This window comes from Stenella coeruleoalba (genome assembly GCF_951394435.1).
Source record: "Stenella coeruleoalba genome assembly, chromosome: X".
Classification (NCBI taxonomy): domain Eukaryota; kingdom Metazoa; phylum Chordata; class Mammalia; order Artiodactyla; family Delphinidae; genus Stenella; species Stenella coeruleoalba.
In genome coordinates, this window is record NC_137152.1 from 70,311,695 (window position 1) to 70,335,336 (window position 23,642).

At 36.8% G+C, this 23,642-nt stretch overlaps 1 long non-coding RNA gene across 1 annotated transcript; it reads right to left on the bottom strand.

Annotated features, from left to right (window-relative positions):
• Positions 1-714: 714 nt before the first annotated feature.
• Positions 715-22,570, bottom strand: LOC307180317. Its single transcript, XR_013825721.1, has 4 exons — positions 22,522-22,570; positions 4,257-4,319; positions 3,401-3,488; positions 715-834 (listed from the first exon to the last, which is right to left on the bottom strand). It is a non-coding gene; the product is annotated as an uncharacterized lncRNA (long non-coding RNA).
• Between the last annotated feature and the right edge of the window lie 1,072 nt (positions 22,571-23,642).

The window sequence follows — 23,642 nt, forward strand, 5'->3', positions numbered from 1 at the left end:
AGTACCAATTTGTTGTTGACACCAATCTATTTTAATAACAAAATCCATTTACCCAATTAAGTGTAATCTAATCTAAGCCTGACCATGCATAAAAGTCCTTTTTTACTCAAAATATATATCCCACTTTCCTACTATATAGTAAAATGTTTTATTATTTTTAGTAGCTTTAATTAGATATCCAAATTAGAATCCCCAACTCATAAAACCCTTAATTTCCAGTGAAAACCAAGAAGCAAGTAATAGTTATCAAAATCTGGAGGGACTATTTTAGATAATTTTCAAAACATAATTATTCCTATAGAGTTTACTTAAAAGCTCTTATCTCGTTTACATTTACTTTAAAGTTTCATCATACCAAGTTATTCTTCTTGCTGACAAATTTGAGACAGGTATAACAAGATTTCATTTACTTCTATTAAACCTAGGTGCAGTGAAAGTATTATACTTAATGTTGATGACTCTAAAGATATGTCTATATTAATTAGATCCACAAACGTAAACATTAATACCAGGTATTATTTTAACACTAAATATGGCCCAGTTCAGGAGAACGAAACTCATTTAGCTTAATTTCTCTTGTACTTAGAATTGTTTGATTTGTAAGTGCTTACTTTTCTTTAAGCCAATTAAATAGAGCTCACTTACAGGGCTTCCCTGGTGGCGGAGTGGTTGAGAGTCCACCTGCCGATGCATGGGACACGGGTTCGTGCCCCGGTCCGGGAAGATCCCACATGCCGTGGAGTGGCTAAGCCCGTGAGCAACGGCCCCTGAGCCTGCACCTACGGAGCCTGTGCTCCGAAACGGGAAAGGCCACAGCAGTGAGGGGCCCGCGTACTGCAAAAAAAAAAAAAAAAAAAAAAAAAAATAGAGCTCACTTACAAATTAACCTCAGCAAAGTTATCCAAAGACAGACACATACAAACACATAAACAAACAGAGAGACCTCATAGTCCTCATTTCAAAAGTTCAGCCCTGAGTCAGGTACAGCAATGTAAAACCCATCAGTTTACAAAAGGTTGGATTAAAATTAGGTTTCTGGCGGATGAAACAAATCAAGCTCACTTGTCTATATGGTTAAATATTTGCAGAAAAACACACTTAGGATTTCTATTTACCCTTGACAAGGCAATTTCTAAATTACTTTACCCTCTTTTCAAAATTTGCATTTTAAAAGGATGGCAGAGGTGAGGGTTCCAGAGAAGACCAGATAGGACATTTGCATCTCAAAGATACAGGCAAGCTTCTCCTTGGATGACTTTTTTCCCCTTTGGTGGTCTCTGAGGGGTCAAAGCCATTTCCATCATCTGGGTATTTTGCATATCTCTCTGGGTGCATTCAGCCTTTTCAACCATATCTCTACTATTAAAAACCAAATAAGCCAATTGGAACAAATCGTTCGTTGGAGCCTGAGGACCAGCAGTTGCTTTCTGAATTGTGCGCCTGATGTCTGGAGCAGACTGGGCTATGCAATGCATAGCCAAAAGGGCCTGTCCCTTGGGGGAGGAGGGATCCACGTTCGCATACTTCCTAAAAGCCTCCACTAGTCTACCTTGGAAGACTGAAAGATTTTTTGTCCCGTCCCTGTTGGACCTCTTTCATCTTTTTATAATTAATGGGTTTTACTGTAAGTTTCTGCAGACCCTAATGAAGCTTATGAATTAAAGTTTGGCTGAGGGAACATTCCCAGCAGTTTCAAATGCTATTCTTGCACCCCCTTTTTTCCTCAGTTCCAAGCAACACAGATTGATTAGATCAGCTCCAGAGAGCCCAGGTAGATCTGGCACAGGAAGAGAAATGCAAATTCCTCTTCTAACTACTTATACAAAACCCAGCCATCTCAGGCTATTTTTAGGGAACTTTACTTTTTCTCAGTTCCCAAATATCAACCTCAGTTTAAACAAACAAATACATACATATCATCCACTCACATCCACATGCCCCTTTTCCAGCAAAACCAGGAAGAGAAAAAGGGATTTGGACTCAGGTACGGAGACACCCATTCACATACACACACATACCCCCAAGATAAAAGCAATTGCAAAAGACCCACTTTGACATAGTAGCCAAGCCATTAGGGGCCTTTGCCGTCCAGATCTCAGGGTGTATTGAAGCATTTTCTTTCATTTAGGGAACATAGCTAAAGATGTCTTAGTTTTGCAAAAGCACCCCAGGGGACTATAAGATGGAACAGAGCTCTGATCATCCATGCTTAATTATTCATGGCCAGTGTTATCAAATATCAAGCAAACAGCAGTTCAAATCGGTCTCTCAGTGTCACAGTTCCCTAGCCCCTAAAAGGAAGAAAATTCTAACCAACGCTCTGCCGCAGGGGAAACCAACGAAATAGGGAAGAATATCCTGGTGTCATCACACAAAAGCCCGTTATTCACCAAAGACAACTAGCCAATGCAAGTACTAACACACATACAAACGACAAACACATGGTCCCACAGACAAAGAATCAGACGAGGCATAGCCCAGAAATTCCACCTCCATTCCCAGACAGAGGCTCCAGAGTGGCCTGGCTCATGAAAAAGAATAGACCACAAGTGGCTCACCCCAAAATAATACACATAAAAACACAAACAACAACTAAGCTATGGTCACTCAGACAGAAAATCAGAAGAGGTGTAGTCTAGAATTCCCCTTTCACTCCCCAACGAAGGTCTCCACCATGCCCAGTTCTCTCAAATGAACAGGTTCCCAAATCAGGTAGAGTCCAACAACAATTCCCATATCCAACAGGGTAGCCCAACCAAACAAATTGGCTTGTCCCATAAAGGAAAAGCCAATCTGAGGGGGGAATATGTTCCTGGTGTGCACACTGGAGCAACTTATCCTCAAATGGCTCACTTCCCACAAGGGAAGCACCCCAAATGGAGTGGAGAGAATTCCCAACCTGCGCAAGTTGAAGTGACTCACCCAATGACACCAAATGTGGACCGCAGCTCCATACATTTCTCAGCTCAACAGCTTCATGCCATGGGTGGCCAGTGCCTGTCAGGGACAGCCCTTCCTGATCCCTGGAGCAAAATGGGCTCCAGCAGCTGCTGGGGGCTCAGGGAAGGGCCAGGCCAGGGTCGACCTGTCATGGGCATGGACTACTAGGCTGGCTTCACCAAAATTGTTAACGCAATTAACAATTGTGTTCATGTGGCCAACACATGGTGAGGCCAAACAAACTGAAATGTTGGAGTTTGGAGCAGAGAAAGGTTTATTGCAAGGCCATACAAGGAGAGGAGGTGACTCATGCCCTGAAAAACCTTGAGCTCCCCTAAGGGTTTTGGCAAAGCATTTTAAAGGCCAGGAGGGAGATGGGTCACAGGGTATGTGATCAGCTTGTGCACAGTTCTCTGATTGGCTGATGGTGAGGTAGCAGGGTGGTGTCACAGGGATTAACCTTGTCAGTCCTTAGGCTCCAGGAGTCCTGGGGCTATGTGCTCATGGTCATCAAGTAGTTCTTCCATTTGGTTAGGAGGAGTTCACATCTGCAAAACAACTCAGGAAATTTGCATCAAATGCTATTATCTAGATACTTCAGAGAGGAGCTAAAGCAGAGGATATAGGGAAGGCTTCATGGTGTCCTGTTCGGTTCCATATCTAAACGTGGCTCCGCTCCAGTTGGACTGAGGCACAACACTTGTGCCAGGATTAAGAAGAGGACGATGATGTTGAAGGAAAATAAGCAATTAAGAATGTGAGTGGACAGACAGTGTGCCAGAGACTAGGATGCCTACGGTTCAATGTGTTGCCACTGGGCTGTCTCTACAATGCTACTTAACAGAGTGTGGCAGGGATAATATTCTTTTATAATACCTTGGTACTAGTATATGTTTTTTATAGCAGGGGTCCCCAGCCTTTGGGCCACGGACTGGTACCGATCTGCAGCCTGTTAGGAACAGGGCTGCACAGCAGGATGTGAGTGGTGGGTGAGCAAGCAAAGCTTGATCTGCCACTCTCCATTGTTCCCCATCACTCGTATTACCACCTGAACCATCCTCTCCCTGGTGTGTGTAAAAACTGTTTTCTATGAAACCGGTCCCTGGTGCCAAAAAGTTTGGGGACCGCTTGTTTATATCATCTGTTCCAAGTAGTCTGTACTCAGATTGCACTGATAGTCAATTACTTCAAATATGAACCATGAGTTGTGGCAAATAATGACTGATTTAAGAAAAGTCCAACCAAAGACTTCATTACAGTTCAGTATTGAAAGAAAACCCCAAATCAAAAGAGCAGTTATACTTGCTATTACTTACTTTATTGCCAGTTCCTCATGATTTGGAGAAAACAATGCTTCTGCTTTGTGAAGCAAGAGTAACCTACAATAGAGATAGATCAAGATGGTGAAGTAAGGGGAGGTGGAGCTCACCTTCCCCAGCAAACACATCAAAAATTCATCTACACGCAGAACAATTCTCACTGAAAACTAGCTGGAAACTGGTAGAAAGACAACTAAGGCTGTAAGAAAGATAGACATGTAATCAGGTAGGAAGGGAAGAAAAGTGATCAGGTTGGGACCTGTGCCCCTGGGAGGATACTTGGAGGAAAAGGGGGATTACACAGACTCCCGCCCTGGGGAGCAAGCAGTGAGAGTCAAAGATTAGATGTCCCAGCCCTTGTCTTACACAGGGGAGACGAGTCCCCTTAGCTAGCTGGAGGACCACTGGAACTAACACAAGAGTAGTGGGAAGCCTGGACTCCACGCATGGTTGCTGACTTGCTCCCAAGGCAGGGGGAAGAAAGGTCTGATCTAGAAGCTGCAGGGTTTCCCATGACCACCTCAGTGAGCACCCCAGCTCAGGCCAAGCAAATGCTCCAGCCCCACTCACTCTATGTCACAGTGCTGCACTGGATCTGAGGCAGCCAGTACTACAGAGAAGACTCAACCCTGAGATGCAGAGTCCATGAGGTCCTTTGGTGTAACTTGGGTAGAGCTGGAGGTAGCCATTGTTGGCACTTACTAAAGGAGCTCCACCACAGATCACCACCCTATACATCCCAAGAGTTGACATGGGTTATGCCAGCAATTAACTGTGACTCCACAACAGGGTGCAGGCAACTGAAGCTGGGGGCAGTTATCTGCTGGGGGGGGGCAAATGGGACATGCACCCAATGCTGCATCTGAGTGGAGGGAGGGAAACAAGTATGTGCACCTGCACAGGCAGGGCACTGGAGATAGCTCAGACTTGTCTGTGGCCGATAGGGTCCAAGAGCCAGCAAGGACTCCACTTTCTTCGGTATTCCCCTCTCTGGGGCAAGGGTCCTGGTGCAGGGAGAAGGGAAAACACACACTTAAAGGGAACAGAGACAATTTGAGTTTCTGAAATCAGGGCTTCTGCTCCAGCAACTTGGGATTAGACCCACCCCCAATAGAGTGGTGATGGCCACTGAGCAGAGGGAAAAATCCCACCTCATAAGTAGTTCCAGCTGTAGCCCCTCCATTTACAGCCCCACCACCTATCAAGGAGATAGCTTCCAGCATACCATGAAGAAAGACATGACTTGTGTACACGTCAAATCCAGCTCTCCCACCAAAGGCATTGGGCACATGCAAGCTTTATAGGGATGCTCCCACAGAAGAGCATCCCTTCAAGAATGCAATAGGTAACTGTTTCACCTAAATTCATAGAGGCAGACAAAAGCAAAATGAAAAGGCAGAGAAACTGCTCTCAATCAAAAGAGCAAGAGAAAATCCCTGAAAAAATAATGAAACAGAAATAAACAATTTATCATATAAAGATTTCAAAGCATTGGTTATAAAAATATTAATAGAATTAGGGAAAAAAATAGATTGACACAGTGATAATTTTAAAAAAGAACTAGAAACCATAAAAAGACCCAACCAGAAATAAACACCTCAACAACTAAAATAAAAAGCACACTAGAAGGAATGAAGTGATACAAAGGAACACACAAGTAATCTGAAGGATAGAATAATGGAAATCACCCACTCAGAACAGCAAAAAGGAAAGCAAATTTTAAAAAAATAAAAACATTTTAAGAGATCTCTGGGATAACATTTTGTGTACCAACATTTGCATTATAGGGATCCTAGAAGAACAAGAGAGAGAGATGGGGATGGAAAAGGTATTTGAGGAAATTATGGCTGAAGACTTCCTAAACATGAAGAAGGAAACAGATATCCAGGTATAGGAAGCACAGAGGGTCCCAAACAAGATGGACCCAAATAGACACACACCAAGACTTATAACCAAAATGGAAAAAGTTAAATATAAAGAGAGAATTCTAAAGGCAGAAGGAGAAAAAGAGTAACATACAAGATAATCCCCTTAAGGCTATAAACTTATAGGCTTATGGGGCTATAAACTGATTTCTCTGCAGAAACCTTGCAGGTCAGAAGAGAGTGGCATGATATATAGAGAGTGCTGAAAGGGAAAACCTTACAACCTAGGATACTCTACCCAGCAAGATTATCATTCAAGATTGGAGGAGAGATGAAGAATTTCTGACAAGCAAAACTAAAAGAATTCAGCAATACTAAACTGACCCTAAAAGAAATGTTGAAGGGTCTTTTCTAAATGGAAAAAAAAATAAGAATCTATAGGAAAGGGAAAGTACCACTATGGAAAGCAAATGTATAGTAAGGATAGAGGATCAACTGCTTAAATGAGCTAGTACATAGATTAAAAGAAAAAAAAAACTGTAAAAGCAACTATAAATACAATAAACAGTTAAGGGATAAACATGAAGATGCAAACATGACAAGGGAGTAAAAAATATAGATCTCTTAGAATGTGTTTGAACTTAAATGACTACTAGTTTAAAACAAGTAGATATAATTATAGGCCAACATATATGAACCCCATGTTACCAAAAACCTACAACAGACACACAAAAACCAAAAGGAAAGGAACACAAGCATATTACTAAAGAAAAATATCAAACCACAAGGGAAAAAAAGAAAAAGGAAAAATGAACAGAGAATTACAAAAACAACTGGAAAACAAGTAATAAAATGGCAATAAGTACATACCTATTAAAAATTACTTTAAATGTCAATGGACTAAATGCTCCAATTAAAATATATAGTGTGGCTGAATGGATTAAAAAAATAAAAAAGAAAACAAGACCCTTCAATACCCTTTCTACAAGAGTCTCACTTCACAGCTAAAAACATACACAGAGTGAATGTGAGGGGATGGAAAAAGATATTTTATGCACATGGAAACAAGAAAGCAGGAGTGGCAATACTCATATCAAACAAAACAGACTGCAAAACAAAGGCTATACCAAAAGACAAAGAAGGGCATTATAGAATGATAAAAGGATCAATACAAGAAAAATATATTATACACATTAATATATATGTGCCCAATACAAGAACATGTAAATGTATAAAGCAAATACTAACAGGTATAAAGGAGATATTGACAAGAATACAATAATAGTAGGGGAACTTAACATCCTACTTCCATCAATGGACAGATCACTCAGAAAGAAAAAAGAATAAGGCAACAATGGTCTTAAATGACACAACAGACCACTTAGACCAAGAGATATCTACAGGACATTCCTTCCAAAAAAAGCAGAACACATTCTTTTCAAGTGCATAGGGAATGTTCTTCACTATACATTACATACTAGGTCACAAAAGAAGTCTCAACAAATTTAAGAGAATAGAAATTATATCACACATTTTTTTGACCACAATGGTATGAAACTAGAAATCAACTACAGAAAGAAAAATGGGAAAAGAACAAATATGTAGAGACTAAACAACAAGCAAGTAAAAAACCAATGGGTCAATAGAGAAATCAAAAAGGAAATCAGGAAATACCTCAAGACTAATAAAAATGGAAACACAACACTCCAAAATCTGTGGGATGCAGTGAAAGAGATTCAAAAAGGGAAGTTTATAGTGATAATGGCCTTCCTCAAGAAACAAAAAATATCAAATAAATAATCTAACCTACAAGCTAAATGAATCAGCAAAAGAAGAAACAAAGGCCAAAGTCAGCAGAAGGAAGGAAATAATGTAGATCAGAGAGGAAATAAATAAAATAGAGATAAAAAATAGAAAAGATCAATAACACCAAGAACTGTTTTTTTTGAAAAGGTAAACAAAATGTATAAACTTTTAGCCAGGTTCACCAAGAAGAAAAGAAAGATAAACCAAATAAACAAAATAAGAAATGAAAGAGGAGAAATGACAAATGATACAAGATAGATTAAAAAAAAACATAAGAGGGCTTCCCTGGTGGCGCAGTGGTTGAGAGTCTGCCTGCCAATGCAGGGGACATGGGTTCGAGCCCTGGTCTGGGAAGATCCCACATGCCGCGGAGCGACTGGGCCCCTGAGCCACAACTACTGAGCCTGCGCGTCTGGAGCCTGTGCTCCACAACAAGAGAGGCCGCGACAGTGAGAGGCCTGCGCACCGCGATGAAGAGTGGCCCCCGCTCACCACAACTAGAGAAAGCCCTCGCACAGAAACGAAGACCCAACACAGCCAAAAATAAATAAATAAATAAATAATTTATAAAAAAAAAACATAAGAGAATAATACAAAGATTTATATACCAACAAATTGGACAATGTAGAAGAAATGGGCAAATTTCTAGAAACAAACAACCTGCACCTGAATCAAGAAGAAACACAATTTGAACAGACTGATCACTAGCAGTGAAATTGAGTTTGTAATTAAAAAAATAAAATCCCAGCAAACAAAAGTCCAGGACTGGACCACTTCACAGGGAAATTCTACCAAACATATAAAGAAGAGCTAATACCTATTCTTCCCAAGCTATTCCAAAAAATTGAATAGTATGGAACACTCCTAAATTCATTCTAAGATGCCACCATTACTCTAATGTGAAAACCAGAGAAAGACACTACAAAAAGAGAAAATTACAGGTCAATATCTCTGATGAATATAGATCCAAGAATATTCCTCAATAAAATATTAGCAAACCAAATCCAACAATATATAAAAAGGATCATACACCATGACCAAGTCGGATTTACTTCAAGGTCACAAGGATGGTTCAACATTCGCAAATCAATCAACATCATACAACAAATTAACAAAAGGGAGAGTAATTACATGATCATCTCAATAGATGCAAAAAAAACACATTTGACAAAGTTCAGCATCCATTCATAATAAAAACTCACATCAAAGTGGATATAGAGGGAACATATCTCAACATAATAAAGACCATTCACGACAAACCCACAGCCAACATCATACTTAATGGTGAAAAGTTAAAAGACTTTTTGCTAAATGCAGAAACAAGAAAGACACCCACTCTCACCACTTCTATTTAACATAGCATTAGAAGTCCTAGCCACAGCAATCAAACAAGAAACATAAATAAAAGTTATCCAAATTGGAAAGAAAGAATTAAAACTGTCACTATTTGCAGATGACATGATACTTATACAGAAAACCCTAAAGTCTCCATCCCCAAACTATTAGAACAAATAAGTGAATTCAGCAAAGTTGTAGGATACAAGATTAATATACAGAAATCTGTTGCTTTACTATACACTAATAATGAACTATCAGAAAGAGAGTAAAAAAAAATCCTGTTTACAATCAAATCGAAAAGAATAAAATACCTAGGAATACATTTAATCAAGGAGGTGGAAGACCTATACTCTGAAAACTATAAAACACTGATAAAGGAAATTGAAGATGATACAAAGAAATGGAAAGATAACACATACTTTTGGATTGGAAGTATTAACATTGTTAAAATGGCCATACTACCCAAAGCAATCTACAGATTTAATGCAATCCCAATCAAAACACCCATGACATTTTTCAGAGAACTAGAACAAATAAGCCTAAAATTCATGTGATACCATGAAAGACCCCAAAATCACAAAGCAATCTTGAGAAATAGAGCAATGCTGGAGGTATCACCCTCCCACACTTCAGACTATGCTACAAAGCTACAGTAATCAAAACACATGGTACTGGAACAACAAAAAATAAAAACAGACCCATAAATCAGTTGCACAGAATAGAGAGCCCAGAAATAAACCCATGCACCTATGGTTAATTAATCTATGACAAAGGAGGCAAGAATATACAATAGAGAAAAGACAGTCTCTTCAATAAACGGTGCTGGGAAAACTGGAGAGTTACATGTAAAACAATGGGATTAGAACATTTTCACACCATATACAAAAATAAACTCAATATGGATTAAAGACCTTAATGTAAGGCCTGAAACAATAAAAGTCATAGAAAGGAATATAGGCAGAACACTCTTTGACATATATAATAGAAATATTTTTTGGATCTATCTCCTAAGGCAAAAGAAATAAAAACAAAAATAAACAAATGAGACCTAATTAAACTTAAAAGCTTTTGCACAGCAAAGGACACCATCAACAAAACGAAAAGACAACCTAGAGAATGGGAGAAAATATTTGCATATGATGTGACTACAAGGGGTTAATATCCAAAATATATAAACAGCTCATACAACTCAATATCAAAAAAACAAACAACCCTATCAAAAAAAATGGGCAGAAGACCTAAACAATCATTTTTGCAAAGAAGACATACAGATGACTAACAGGTACATGAAAATGTGCTCAACATCACTAATTATTAGAGAAATGCAAGTCAAAACAACAATAAGATATCACCTCACACCTTTAAGAGTGGCTATCATCAAAAAGTCTAGAAATAACAAATGTTGGTGAGGATATGCATGGAAAAAGAACTCTTATACATTGTGGGCAGAAACATAAATTGGTGCAGCCACTATGGAAAACATTATGGAGGTTTGTCCAAAAAACTGAAAATAGAACTATCATATGATCCAGCAATTCTACTCCTTTGTATAATACCAAAGAAAATGAAAACACTAATTCAAAAAGATACATACACTCCAATGTTCATAGCAGCACTATTTACAGTAGCCAAGATATGAAGCAACACATGTCCATCAACAGATGAATGAATAAAGAAGACGTGGTATGTGTACACACACACACACACACACACACACACACACACACACACGTGTGCTCACAATGGAATATTAGTCATAAAAAAGAAAGAAATTCTGCAAGTTGCAGCAATGTGGCTGGACCTAGAGATTATTATGTTTAGTGAAATAAGAGAAAGACAAATACTGTATGATATCACTTATGTGGAATCTAAAAAATAAAACAAGTGAATGTATATAGCAAAACAGAAACAGACACACAGATATAGAAAACAAACAAGTGGTTACCAGTGGGAAGAGGGAAGAAAGGAATGGAAAGATAGGTGTATTAGATTAAGAGATAACAATCTACTATGTATAAAATAGATATACAAGAAGGCTATATCTATAGCATAGGGAGTTATAACCAGTATCTTGTAAAAATTTTAATAAAGTGTAAGCTATAAAAATACTGAATAACTATGCTGTACACCTGAAACTAATATAATATTGTAAATCAAGTATACTTCAATTTTTTAAAAAAGCAATCTACAATAAATTACTCTCAAAAATAAAGTTTAAAAGGATAAAATAAATGAAGAAATCTCAAACAAGATTATAACAAGCTGTTCCTTTCCCCCTCTTTCAAGTTTGCATTAGTAAATGTAGCAATGGCAAACTAAATTTACAAATTATTCCTAGCCCATCTCAGCAACTGCTGCCTTCAACAAACCATTAAGTATATGGTGTTCTTCAGGACCACACTGGTGTGTATTCCTTTTTTGTATTCAACAGATACCAAATATATATACTTTTGTAGCAGTTACTTTGAATTAAAACACAGTAGCTCATAATTAGCATTAATAGGGTCAACTAAAACAGCAACTGAAACTGATGTCATTAAATATAGAAGAGTGATAATCATCTCAATATCTTATTCCAATTACTCTGTCAAAGTTCTCACACATCTACTGTATAAAACCATGACTTCATGGGATTGTAAAATACTCAATACAATTTGACATTTTAAGTGGAAAATTCTGATAAATATAAATGTTAATGCAATTGGTAATATATTTATGATTTTTTTTCAGAAATTGGATTTCAAATAAACTTAATGTACTTTAGCACTTAATGGAGCTCTATTCTGTCAAAAAGTATACCAAAGGAGTAAAGTCAGTATATAATAATACTCATAATTCAATCATTTTAATATTGTTTTTTGAACACTCCTTTGTCTTTTAGAATACATATATACACACAGAGTTATTAATTGCCACATACATAGTAAAGAAAATGCAACAATGCTTGTTAGGTGAACTCACTTGAGTTACTTCCTTAAAAACACTCCTAAATTGGATTATATAATAGAAAGAATGTTTTTATTAACTCTAGGGAAGCTGTTAAAACACTGGGTTACTTGTAAAGTATAAAATGAGCAATAACTCAAGTATGTGGATAATTTCCAATGATACCACAGTATACCAGAACACATATTTAAGTTATTTCACACATATTTAAATTTACTTCATAGATTCCTAGTTAATACCTCCATACCATACATATGTAAATATGACTTCAAGATATTATTTTTTCTTTGGTGACATTTCCCTATGTGTAGCTAAAGTATGAGTCGACTGAAAGAAATAATTTCATTTTTTCCCTAAAAAGAGATGTCTTTACTTATAACTAATCTATCATCATTTCACTTTGCACAGGAAAGATTAAATCAAACAGAAATGTGTACTTGGGTCTTGACGATAAATCAGAATGTTAAGAAATCATACAATCCACTCTATATCAGTGCCTCATTCCAACTGGGCATACTCAAAAACACTCAAATGTTGGCCATCTGATCTTGTGCCCTCACAAACAAGCTGGACATATCCTAAATTGTATTAAGTTGTAAATGGAACTTCGTTATTTCCTCTAGCTCTCCTAGGTGATAAGAAATACTTTCTACTCTATCCTCAACATTCGGCTTGCTTCAGAGGTTCCTGGACATCAGCTGAATAATAAATACACATCTGGCCTTATTTTCTACATCAGTCAATTAACTGCATTAATCCCCAAGGACCTCTGGCCCAGAAAATCTTGTTCAGTTTGTTTTGGAGTGTATTTTCTGCTCATTAAAGAGAACATTAAAATTTAGTAGTCTCATTACCAAGATATAATTGGATTTATTCAAATTAAATTCTACAGAATATAACACTAATGGAACCTCTCATGTCATTGAAATTCTATTCAGGGTTATGCTGTCACAAGAGGAGTGACATAACCTAGTACTAGATAGATACAGGACAGTGCCAGGGGAGGCACAGACTGTTGCTATAAATGGATGTAGGGAGACAATTTTCAAAATTCATTTACCAGTTGTTGAACACTGAAGTACTTTTACAATAATAGAGTGAGCATGTAGTCATGCCTCTGCTGGTGAGCTGACAATGCTCTGCTAGTTACCACCTTCTAAGTTTCTGAAGCACATCTCAGAACATAGCTAGAATAAAGTGAGATCCTTTTCAGATATGTTTTGATAGCTGGTAATGCTTTGATGTACATGATAGAAATAAAAAGGATTAGAGTAGTAGAGCATACAAAAATCTAGAGCAGCAAAATAATCACTTAGGATGCAAGTAATTAAGATATTCAGTATTTAGATCATTTTTTCTCTAATTTGAGAAAAATGTGGGAAATTTTTAAAAAGAGAAAATAAAAATCTCACATTAGTGTTCTTGAATAACAGGCATAAATAACAGGCATAAAAGTCATGAAAATAATGCTTTGGGAAGAACCATTTGGCAGGAGAAAGTGCAAGATAGATGGTGAGTGACATGTGGCAGGAAGACAATTGTAAGGACATTACAGTAATCCAAGTATGAGTTTATAAACAGCTGTACCAGGGTAGATAGCAGAAATAATGGAGAAAAAAATGAGAGATATTTAAAAGAAAAAATAGAGAACTCAGTGAGAAATTGTACATAGACAAAAAGGAGATGAATGAGTTAAAATACCTTCAAATTGTCTAGTCTGAAAGATCAAAAGAGTGACAGAAAGTCTAGATGAAGTGGGTAGATGTTTAGGGGAAGTTGTTTCAGTTTCAGATATTTTCAGTATGAGATGTCAGTGTGATATTCAGTTGGATATGTCCTATAGAGTACTGCAATGCATGTAAGAGTTCATGCATACGTTGATTTGGAAGTCATTTGCAAAGTGCAATAGCAAAGACATAAAAAAGCATGAACAATAGTGAGTTAGGTATGGAGTTTAGGGCATACCCAATTAACTGGTACAGTGAGAAGAAGATATAAACAAAGGATATAAAAATGGAATGATAAGAGATATAGGAGTATCAGAAAAGTAAAATGCCATCAAAATCAAGAAATGTGCATGTTCTTTGGAAAAGTGGGAGTTGTTAAAAGTATTGAGAAATACAGAAACTTTTACTGGATTTAGTGAAACCACTAGTAATTTTTGAATGAATTGGGGGTAGAAATCAGCAGGGAAAAGAGGAGACAGAAAGTATTTGGCAATGAAATGAATTACAGTTTGGATAAAAGGTAGAAGAGGCAAGAATCATTTAGTCATTATGACTATCACCAAGTCCTTAGAAAAATAAGCAAGTATATTCCTTTGTTAGACCACCACATTTCATTAGAAGTCAAAAAGTCAGTGATTGGTCTTCTGAAAGGTTCTGTTGGAGAAATTAAAATTACTTATCTCAGGTGCAATGCTAAAAATAAAACTCCATGTTTTCTTGGAAGTAATATCTGTAAGGAAGATTATTTCATATGTTAAGAGGACAAGGTAGAAATAATTGAATGAGTGAACAAAGAGAAGAAAAATGCATTGCATAGAAGATATATAGAGAAATAAGAAAAGCGATGTTAACACACACACACACACACACACACACACACACACACACACACACACACACACACACACACATGAATAGAACCTGGTAAGTTGATTCCTCATAGATCAGAACTCTGAATATCAACCAGTATGTGTTTTTCTTTTTCTTTGGTTGAACTAATTTTATACTAATAAACATTTTTTTCAAAAAATCTAATTTTATTAAAAGCTTGACACTCAATTTTACAGCTAAAGATGCTTCATCTATCATTTTTAAGTGTCTGAGAGTTTGACTTTGACATCTCATTTATTAGTGAGAAAACTGAGAGCCTGAGAAATTTAGTAGCTTCCTCAGAGTGCCACAGTGAGTCAGGGAGCAAATCATAACTCAAAGCCAAGTTATATTGTTACAAGCTCATGCAGTCCCTTCAACAATTCTCAGTACAATCTTATTTCAATTTGACTAATAGCACTAATCAGCAAACAATGTGCAGAATTTGGTATCAGGGGTCATAAATGTAGATCACTGCTCCTTTTAACATTCAGAAATGTGATTAATCTGCCTGATTTAAGGTAATGTTTCCTTCAAATAAAATTAATTAAAATATTCTAAAATAGAGGACTTCTCTCCTTCTCTATCTAATATAACATCTAACATATGGTGAACTTAAGTCTATTTCATACTGCCTTGGATAAACCCTAAGGTGTTGTCCTAAACAAAATTTTCAAAGAATCATTTGTTTCTATATGGAAATATACATTATTTTAAATAAAATTACCTAGCGTAGCTACATAAGTTCAAGTTAAAATTAATAAACAAGTTGTTTTCATTCCACTGTAATTTTTTTTCTCTGTTGCTTGTGTTGGTAGGAGGGGGTGTAATACAAAGTTCATCAGCATGGAAATAAAGGCCCTGCCAGCCGGGCACATATTCATATCTGAAGTGGTTGGTAATTAGTTCTACCTCTGCTAATGTAAAAGAAGCAATGTGCTCACAGGACCATCATACCTTTCCCAAGTATCACCCACAAGATGACCTTTACCCTGATTTTTTGTACCTTCATTCCCATTCCAATAACTAATATCCTGCCTCCTATGTTCTGTTTATAAAAGTGTGCCCATCATATGGTTTTCCACATCCTTTCTATTCCCCATTAATGACAACTGAATTTCTGCTTCTATGCCCTTATTTAGTTTGTCTATTCATCTGGAATGCTATTGTTACCTTCCCAATCATAATTATTCTCCAAGGTTCATGTGAAAGTTCCACCTGTCTTAAGAAATCTTTAAACACACCTGAATTCAGAGATGTCTTCCTCCTCTAAATTTGTATTATTTCATTCCACTCTTCATTTAACAATGTACAGCTGACCCTTGAACAACACAGGTATGAACTGCATTGGTCTACTGATATGTGGATTTTTTTCAATAAATATATTGGAAAAAATTTTGAAGATTTGTGACAATATGAAAAAACTTGAAGATGAACGACATAGCCTAGAAATACTGAAAACATTAAGAAAAAGTTAGTATGTGTTGAACGCATAAAATATACATAGACACTAGTCTATCTTATCATTTACTACCCAAAAAGCACACAAATCTATTTAAAAAGTTAAAATTTACCGAAACTTTAGCACACACTTACAGACCTTATATGGCGCCATTGATTACACTAGGCTACCATAAAGTAATCATATTGCAGCTTCTTTGTTATCAATGCATGAATTGTTATACCTGTAAAAATGTATGAATTTCTCTTTACATTATCTTTTCATTTTAGATGTCTAGTGATAGTAATACGGATAACATGTACAGTATATTTCATCATATAAGACAATAGTGATGAAGGTACTGACAGACAACATGATTCATCTTGCAAACAGATGATGTAAACTTATGGTACCAATAAATACAATAGTATTGCAAATGTATTTTCTCTTCCTTATGACTTTCTTCATAACATTTTCTTGTCTCTAGTTTACTTTATTGTAAGAATATAGTATATAATACATATAATATATAAAATATGTGTTAATCAACTATGTTATCAGTAAGGCTTCTGGTCAACAGTAAGTTTTTGAGGAATCAAGTTATATGTGGATTTTTGACTGCACGGGGGTGGTCACTGCCCCTAAGCCCCACATTGCTCGGAGTTGAACAGTAGTTTGACAATCATAAAAACTCCAAACAAAAAGAGCTCTCAGAGCTCTCAGGGGTTAAGAGTCAGTAACACAGTGAAGCAAAAGTCTTGAGAATAACTGCACAAAAAGGGTAGAAAGAACAGTTTCATTTTGTCTGCATCATCCCACGTCCCAGGCCAGCACTGCTGAGTCCCAAGGGAACATCCCAGCCCAACAGAGTTCCCCACACTAGGAATAGGAGAGTGGGGTGAGTGATCAGTCCCCCTAGCCTTTTGTGGCACTGAACAAAGGACCCACTTTTGTTTTACCCAACCAGAGACCAGTAAAGCTGAGAAATCTAGAGATATCTAGGAACAAGGAAGAAGGGCAGAGTCTACCAGTGTCAGCTATGTAGTGTGAGCAACCACAGTTCCTAGTGGCCCACTATGCAGAGAACCCTAGCAGCCTTTGCCACAGAGGACCACCAACAACCCCTGCAGATACTACAGACCCCTCCAGCTTTCATTACTGAGGACCTCATTGCAGACCCCAACAGACTGCTCTGCAGAGGATGCCAGAAGTTTTGCTACTAAGGAAACCAACAACCAGCACAGCCACCATAGACACCTTACAAATTTTGCCACTGAAGTTGTCACACACACACACCCCTGACAGACTTTTGCACTTGCAGACATCAGCTTCCTGAGTCACTCACAACTCCTGCCTCCCTGCCCCTATCAGAGCTCAGGACATGCACCTGAAGCCAGCCCTGGCTTCTTCACTGAGCATGTGAAAGACGCTAGCCTAGAGCTCCACCTCCGACCCCCACTACTTTGTGCATGCCTGTGGCTAGCCCCTATAGCTGTATGAATGCATGCTGACAACAAGGCCACCACAGCTGCTAGTGGGTCTCTTTCCTGTCACTGGATTGCACTGATATAATTGGCTATAGTTATCCCCTACAGATGTGTACCTGCATGCTGCCAGCCCAGCTCCTGCCACTGGAATCAACTGAGATTTTTCCCTGGAATGGAAGGATGGTTCAACATGCACAAATCAATCAATGCAATACACCACATTAATCGAATGAAAGGTAAAAATCATATGACCATCTCAATAATAGCAGAAAATGCATTTGACAAAATTCAACACATTTTCATGATAAAAACTCTCAAGAGAATGGGTGTAGAAGGAACATACTTTAACATAATAAAAGCCATATATGACAAGCCTACAATTAACATGATATTCAAAGGTGAAAGGTTGAAAGATTTTCCTCTAAGATCAGGAAGAGGACAAGGGTGCCCTCCTCACCATTTCTATTCAGCATATTACTAGAAGTCCTAGACAGAGAATGCAAGTAAGAAAAAGAAATAAAAGGCACCCCATCAGAAAGGAAGAAATAAAGTCATTTCTGTTTGCTTAATCCTGAGTACAGAAAATTCTAAAGACTGAACAAAAAACTGTTAGAACTAATAAATGAACTCAGTAATGTTTCAGGATATAAATTCAACATAAAAAAATCAGTTGTGTTTGTATACACTAATGATGACATATCTGAAAAAGAAATAAAGAAAATGATACCATGCACAATAGTGTCAAAAATGATGAAATACTTAAGAATATATTTAACTGAAGAGGTGAAAATTCTGTACACTGAAACTGTAAGACATGGATGAAAGAAGTTGAAGAAAGCACACATAAATGGAGAGAAACCCATGTTCATGGACCAGAAAGTTAATGTTGTTAAAAAGTCCATACTACAAAACCTATCTAAAGATTCAGTGCAATCGCTATCAAAACTCCAAGGCATTTTTCACAGAAATAGAAAAAAATCCTAAAATTCATATAGAAGCACAAGCAACACCAAATAGCCAAAGCAATCCTGAGAAAGAAGAACAAAGCTGGAGGCATCATACTTCCTGATTTCATACTACATTATAAATGACATGTATTTATATAGTATATAGCTATCAAAACAACTTAGTACTGGCACAAAAACGGACATATAGGTCAATGGAAGAGAATACGAAGCCCAGAAATAAGCACATGTATATGGTCAACTAATATTTGATAATGGAGCCAAGAATAGTCAATGAGGAAAGGATAGTCTCGTCAATAAATAATGGTGAGGAAACTGGATATTCACATACAAGGGAATAAGACTGGACCCCTATCTTATAACATTCACAAAAATTAACTCAAAATGGATAATAACTTAAAAGTAACACGTGAAACCACAAAACTCCTACAGAAACATAGGGGGAAAGCTTCTTGACATTGGTCTTGGCAATGATTTTGGAGGTATGACAGTAAGAGCACAAGCAACAAAAGCAAAAATAAACAAGTGGGACTACATCAAACTAAAACTACATCTGCACAGCAAAAGAAACAGTTAACAAAAAGGTAACTTATGGAATGGGGAAATGTATTTCCAAACTATCTATCTGATAAGGGGTTAATATCAAAAATACATAAGGAACTCATACAACTCAGCAACAAAATAATAATAAAAATCAGATTAAAAATGAGGAAAGGTCCTGAATAGACATTTTCCCAAAGATACACACAAATGGCCAACACATACATGAAAAGATGGTCAACATCACTAATCATCAGGGGAATGCAAATCAAAACCACAATGAGATATGGCCTCATACCTATCAGAATGGCTATTATCGAGAGACAAAATATAAGAGGTGTTTGTTGAGGGTGTGGAGAAAAGGGAAACCGTGTGCACTATGGGTGGAATTGTAAATTGGTACACCCACTATGAAAAAACTGTCACTATGAAGTTTCCTCAAAAACTTAAAAATAGAACTGCTATCCCAAGGTAATCTATAAATTCAATGCAAGTCTTATCAAATTTCCAATGGCATTTTTCACAGAACTAGAATATAAAATTTTAAAATTTGTAGGGAAACACAAAAGACCATGAATAGCCAAAACAACATTGAGAAAGAAAAAAGAAAAACGGGGCTGGAGGAATCAGGCTTCCTGACTTCAGACTATACTACAAAGCTACAGTCATCAAAAGAGTATGGTACTGACACAAAAACAGACCAATGGAACAGGATAGAAAGCCCAGAAATAAACCTATGCATCTACGGTCAATTAATTTATGACAAAGGAGGCAAGAAAATGCAATGGAGGAAAGACAGTCTCTTCCATAAGTGGTGCTGGGAAAACTGGACAGCTACATGTAAAAAACATGAAATTAGAACATTCTCTAATACCACACATAAAAATAAACTCAAAATGGATTAAAGACCTAAATTTAAGACCATATACTATAAAACTCCTAGAGGAAAACATAGGAAGAACACTCTTTGACATAAATCACAGGTGGATCCATCACCTAGAGTAATGGAAATAAAAACAAAAATAAACAATTGGGACCTAATGAAACTCAAAAGCTTTTGCACAGCAAAGGAAACCATAACTGAAACAAAAAGACAACTTATGGAATGGGAGAAAATATTTGTAAATGATGTGACCAACAAGGTATTAATCTCCAAAATATACAAATATACAAACAGCTCATGCAGCTCAATATCAACAAAAAACAAACGACCCAATCAAAAAATGGGCAGAAGATCCAAACATACATTTCTCCAAAGAAGACATACAGGTGGACAACAAACACATAAAAAGATGCTCAACATTGCTAATTATTAGAGAAATGTAAATCAAAACTACAATGAGGTGTCACATCGCATGGGTCAGAACAGCCATCATCAAAAAGTTTACAAATAATAAATGCCAAAGAGGGTGTGGAGGATAAAGAACCCTCCTATACTGTTTGTGGGAACACTAAGTAAATTAAGTAAATTGGTGTAGCCACCATGGAGAATAGTATGGATGTTCCTTAGAAAACTAAAAATAGAGTTACTATATGATCTGGCGATCCCACTCCTGCACATATATATGGAGAAAACTAATTCGGAAGGATACATGCACTCCAGTGTTCATAGCAGCACTATTTACAATAACCAAGACATGGGAAAAACTGAAATGTCCATCAACAGGATAAATGGATAAAGAAGATATGGTACATATACACAATGGTGTATTACTCAGTCATAAAAAAGAATGAAATAATATCATTTTCAGCAACATGGATGGATCTAGAGATTATCATACTAAGTGAAGTAAGCCATACAAAGACAAATATAATATGATATTTGATATTTGTGGAATCTATAAAAATGATACAAATGAACTTGTGTGCAGGGCAGAGATAAATCTACAGACATAAAGAACAACCTTGTGGTTCCTGGTGGTGGGGAGAGGAATGGATTAGGAGTTTGTGATTAAGAAATACAAATAGGGGCTTCCCTGGTGGCTCAGTGGTTGAGAGTCCGCCTGCCAATGCAGGGGACGTGGGTTCGTGCCCTGGTCCGGGAAGATCCCACATGCTGCTGAGTGGCTAGGCCCGTAAGCCATGGCCGCTGAGCCTGTGTGTCCAGAGCCTGTGCTCCACAACGGGAGAGGCTGCAGCAGTGAGAGGCCCGTGTACCGCAAAAAAAAAAAAAAAAAAGAAATACAAATAAATAAGTAAAAATAAAAATAGAACTACCATCTGATCTAGCAATCCACTGCTTGGGTATGTACACAAAAGAAATAAAATTACTATCTCAAAGCAATATCTGCACCCCCATGTTCACTGCAGCATTATTCACAATAGCCAAGGCATATGGATGGATTAAAAAAATGTGGAATACACACACACACACACACACACACACACACATATATATATATATACATGCATACATATACACACACACCCAACACACACATACACAATGAAATATTATTCAGCCATAAAAAAGAAAGAAATCCTGCCATTTGTAATAACATGGATGGACCTTGTAGGCATTATGCTAAATGAAATAAGCCAGATAGAAAAAGTAAAATACTGTATAATCTCACTTATATGTGGAATCTAAAAAAGCCAAAGTCATAGAAACAGAGAGTGGAATGGTCATCATCAGGGGCTGGGGAGTGGGGGAAATGGGGATATTTGTCCAAGGGTACAAATTTCCATATGTAAAATAAATAAGTTCTGGAAAGCTACTGTACAACATATTGACTATAGATAACCATACTGTATTATATAATTGAAAGTTGCCAGGAGAGTAAATCTTAAATGTTCTCACCATAAAAAGTCATTATATGAGGTGATTGTTGTGTTAATTAATCTTGTGGTAATCATTTCATAATATATACATGTATGAAATCATCACATTGTATACCTTAAACATGCACAATGTTATATATCAATTATATCTCATTAAAGTTCAAAAATTACAGAGTAGATAATCACCATCAAGTAGCACCAAATTTTAAGCATAATCAGGACAGATTTGGATAGTGCAACGAGACCCTGGGATACCTTCTAGGGTAGCTATTGGTGGTCATTTATTAAGGTCATAATAACAATACCTCCATTGTTAGTGACTGAATTTTGTATATGTCCTATCATAGTATGGTAAGGTTTTACTGTAATTGCAAAAGAATAACATCATCAAAAACAAACAATTTTTTTAAAATGTGGTTCAATCTACGGGCTCACAAGAAAATCACCCTTGGGTGGCACTGCGTTTTGAGGTTCTTCTGTATGTCCCAGGATTTACCTTTCTACTTTGAAGCTCTCTTCCTTAGATTCTCAATCAGTGATTTTTCTGAAAGAAAAAAAAAGTGATATAAAGAGAATTGGTGGTGGTGGGGGGTGGTGCTTGTTTACCCATTTGGGTACAAGAATCAGAATCTAAAGGGAGAAAGTATAAAGCAAGGCAAAGCTACTATTACATCTCCTGTTTCTAGTTTAGGATATAAAAACAAAGTAAAATTCACTAGTGAATCCTTGTCATGCCATATAATAATAGTTAATATTTATAAAGTCTTAATATGAACCAGGCACTGTACTAACACTTTTCATAGGTTAATTCATTTAATGCTCTCAGTAACCCTATGAGACAGATACTGTTATTATTCCCCATATTTCAGATTAAGAAATTGAGCCACAGAACTTAAAATGATTTGCCCAAGTTCACAAGGTAATAAATACTGGAACCAGATTTAATCCCAGAGAGTCTGTCTCTAAACTACATGTGCTTATGCACTTTATCTATGATACACAGCTTTGGAGTGTAGTTTCCTACTTAAATTTTGAAGTGAGTGTGACTTCTGTTCTAGGAGTTTCTCAAACAATGCAATGCGGCTCCATCTTGAGAACATGCCTCAGAAGAATGTGAACCTAAACGTTTCCCCAGTCAGAGACTGATTCTACTACCTCTGCACAGTTCCCCATAATAGAAATATACAATGCACTGGTTAAGTGTGGGTTAATAGTGGGTTTTTAAGCAGTTTCCATCTTGGAGTATCACACTGTTTTAATATTCAGCTTAATAATAAAGAGCTATGGTATTTTTTAAAGTAACATATTAAGTCATAAGAAATGAAAATAGGCTTTACTTTGGTCATTTTTCCTTGAAGAGTTGAACATGTATTCATCAAATGTAGAAAAAATTAACTTTTCAATATAAAAGCTATGATCACTATTTATTATGAGTGTGCCAAATATCATTCAAAAGTCAAAAGGATGATGGTCACCAATTGTCTATAAAATTGGTACTATAGCCCTAGTAGTTAAATGCATGGATTCTGAATTCAAACTGACTGCATTGGAATCCCAGCTTTGCTAGTTACGAGCTGTTTAATCTCAGTCAAATAGCCTCTTTGTGTATCAGTTTCC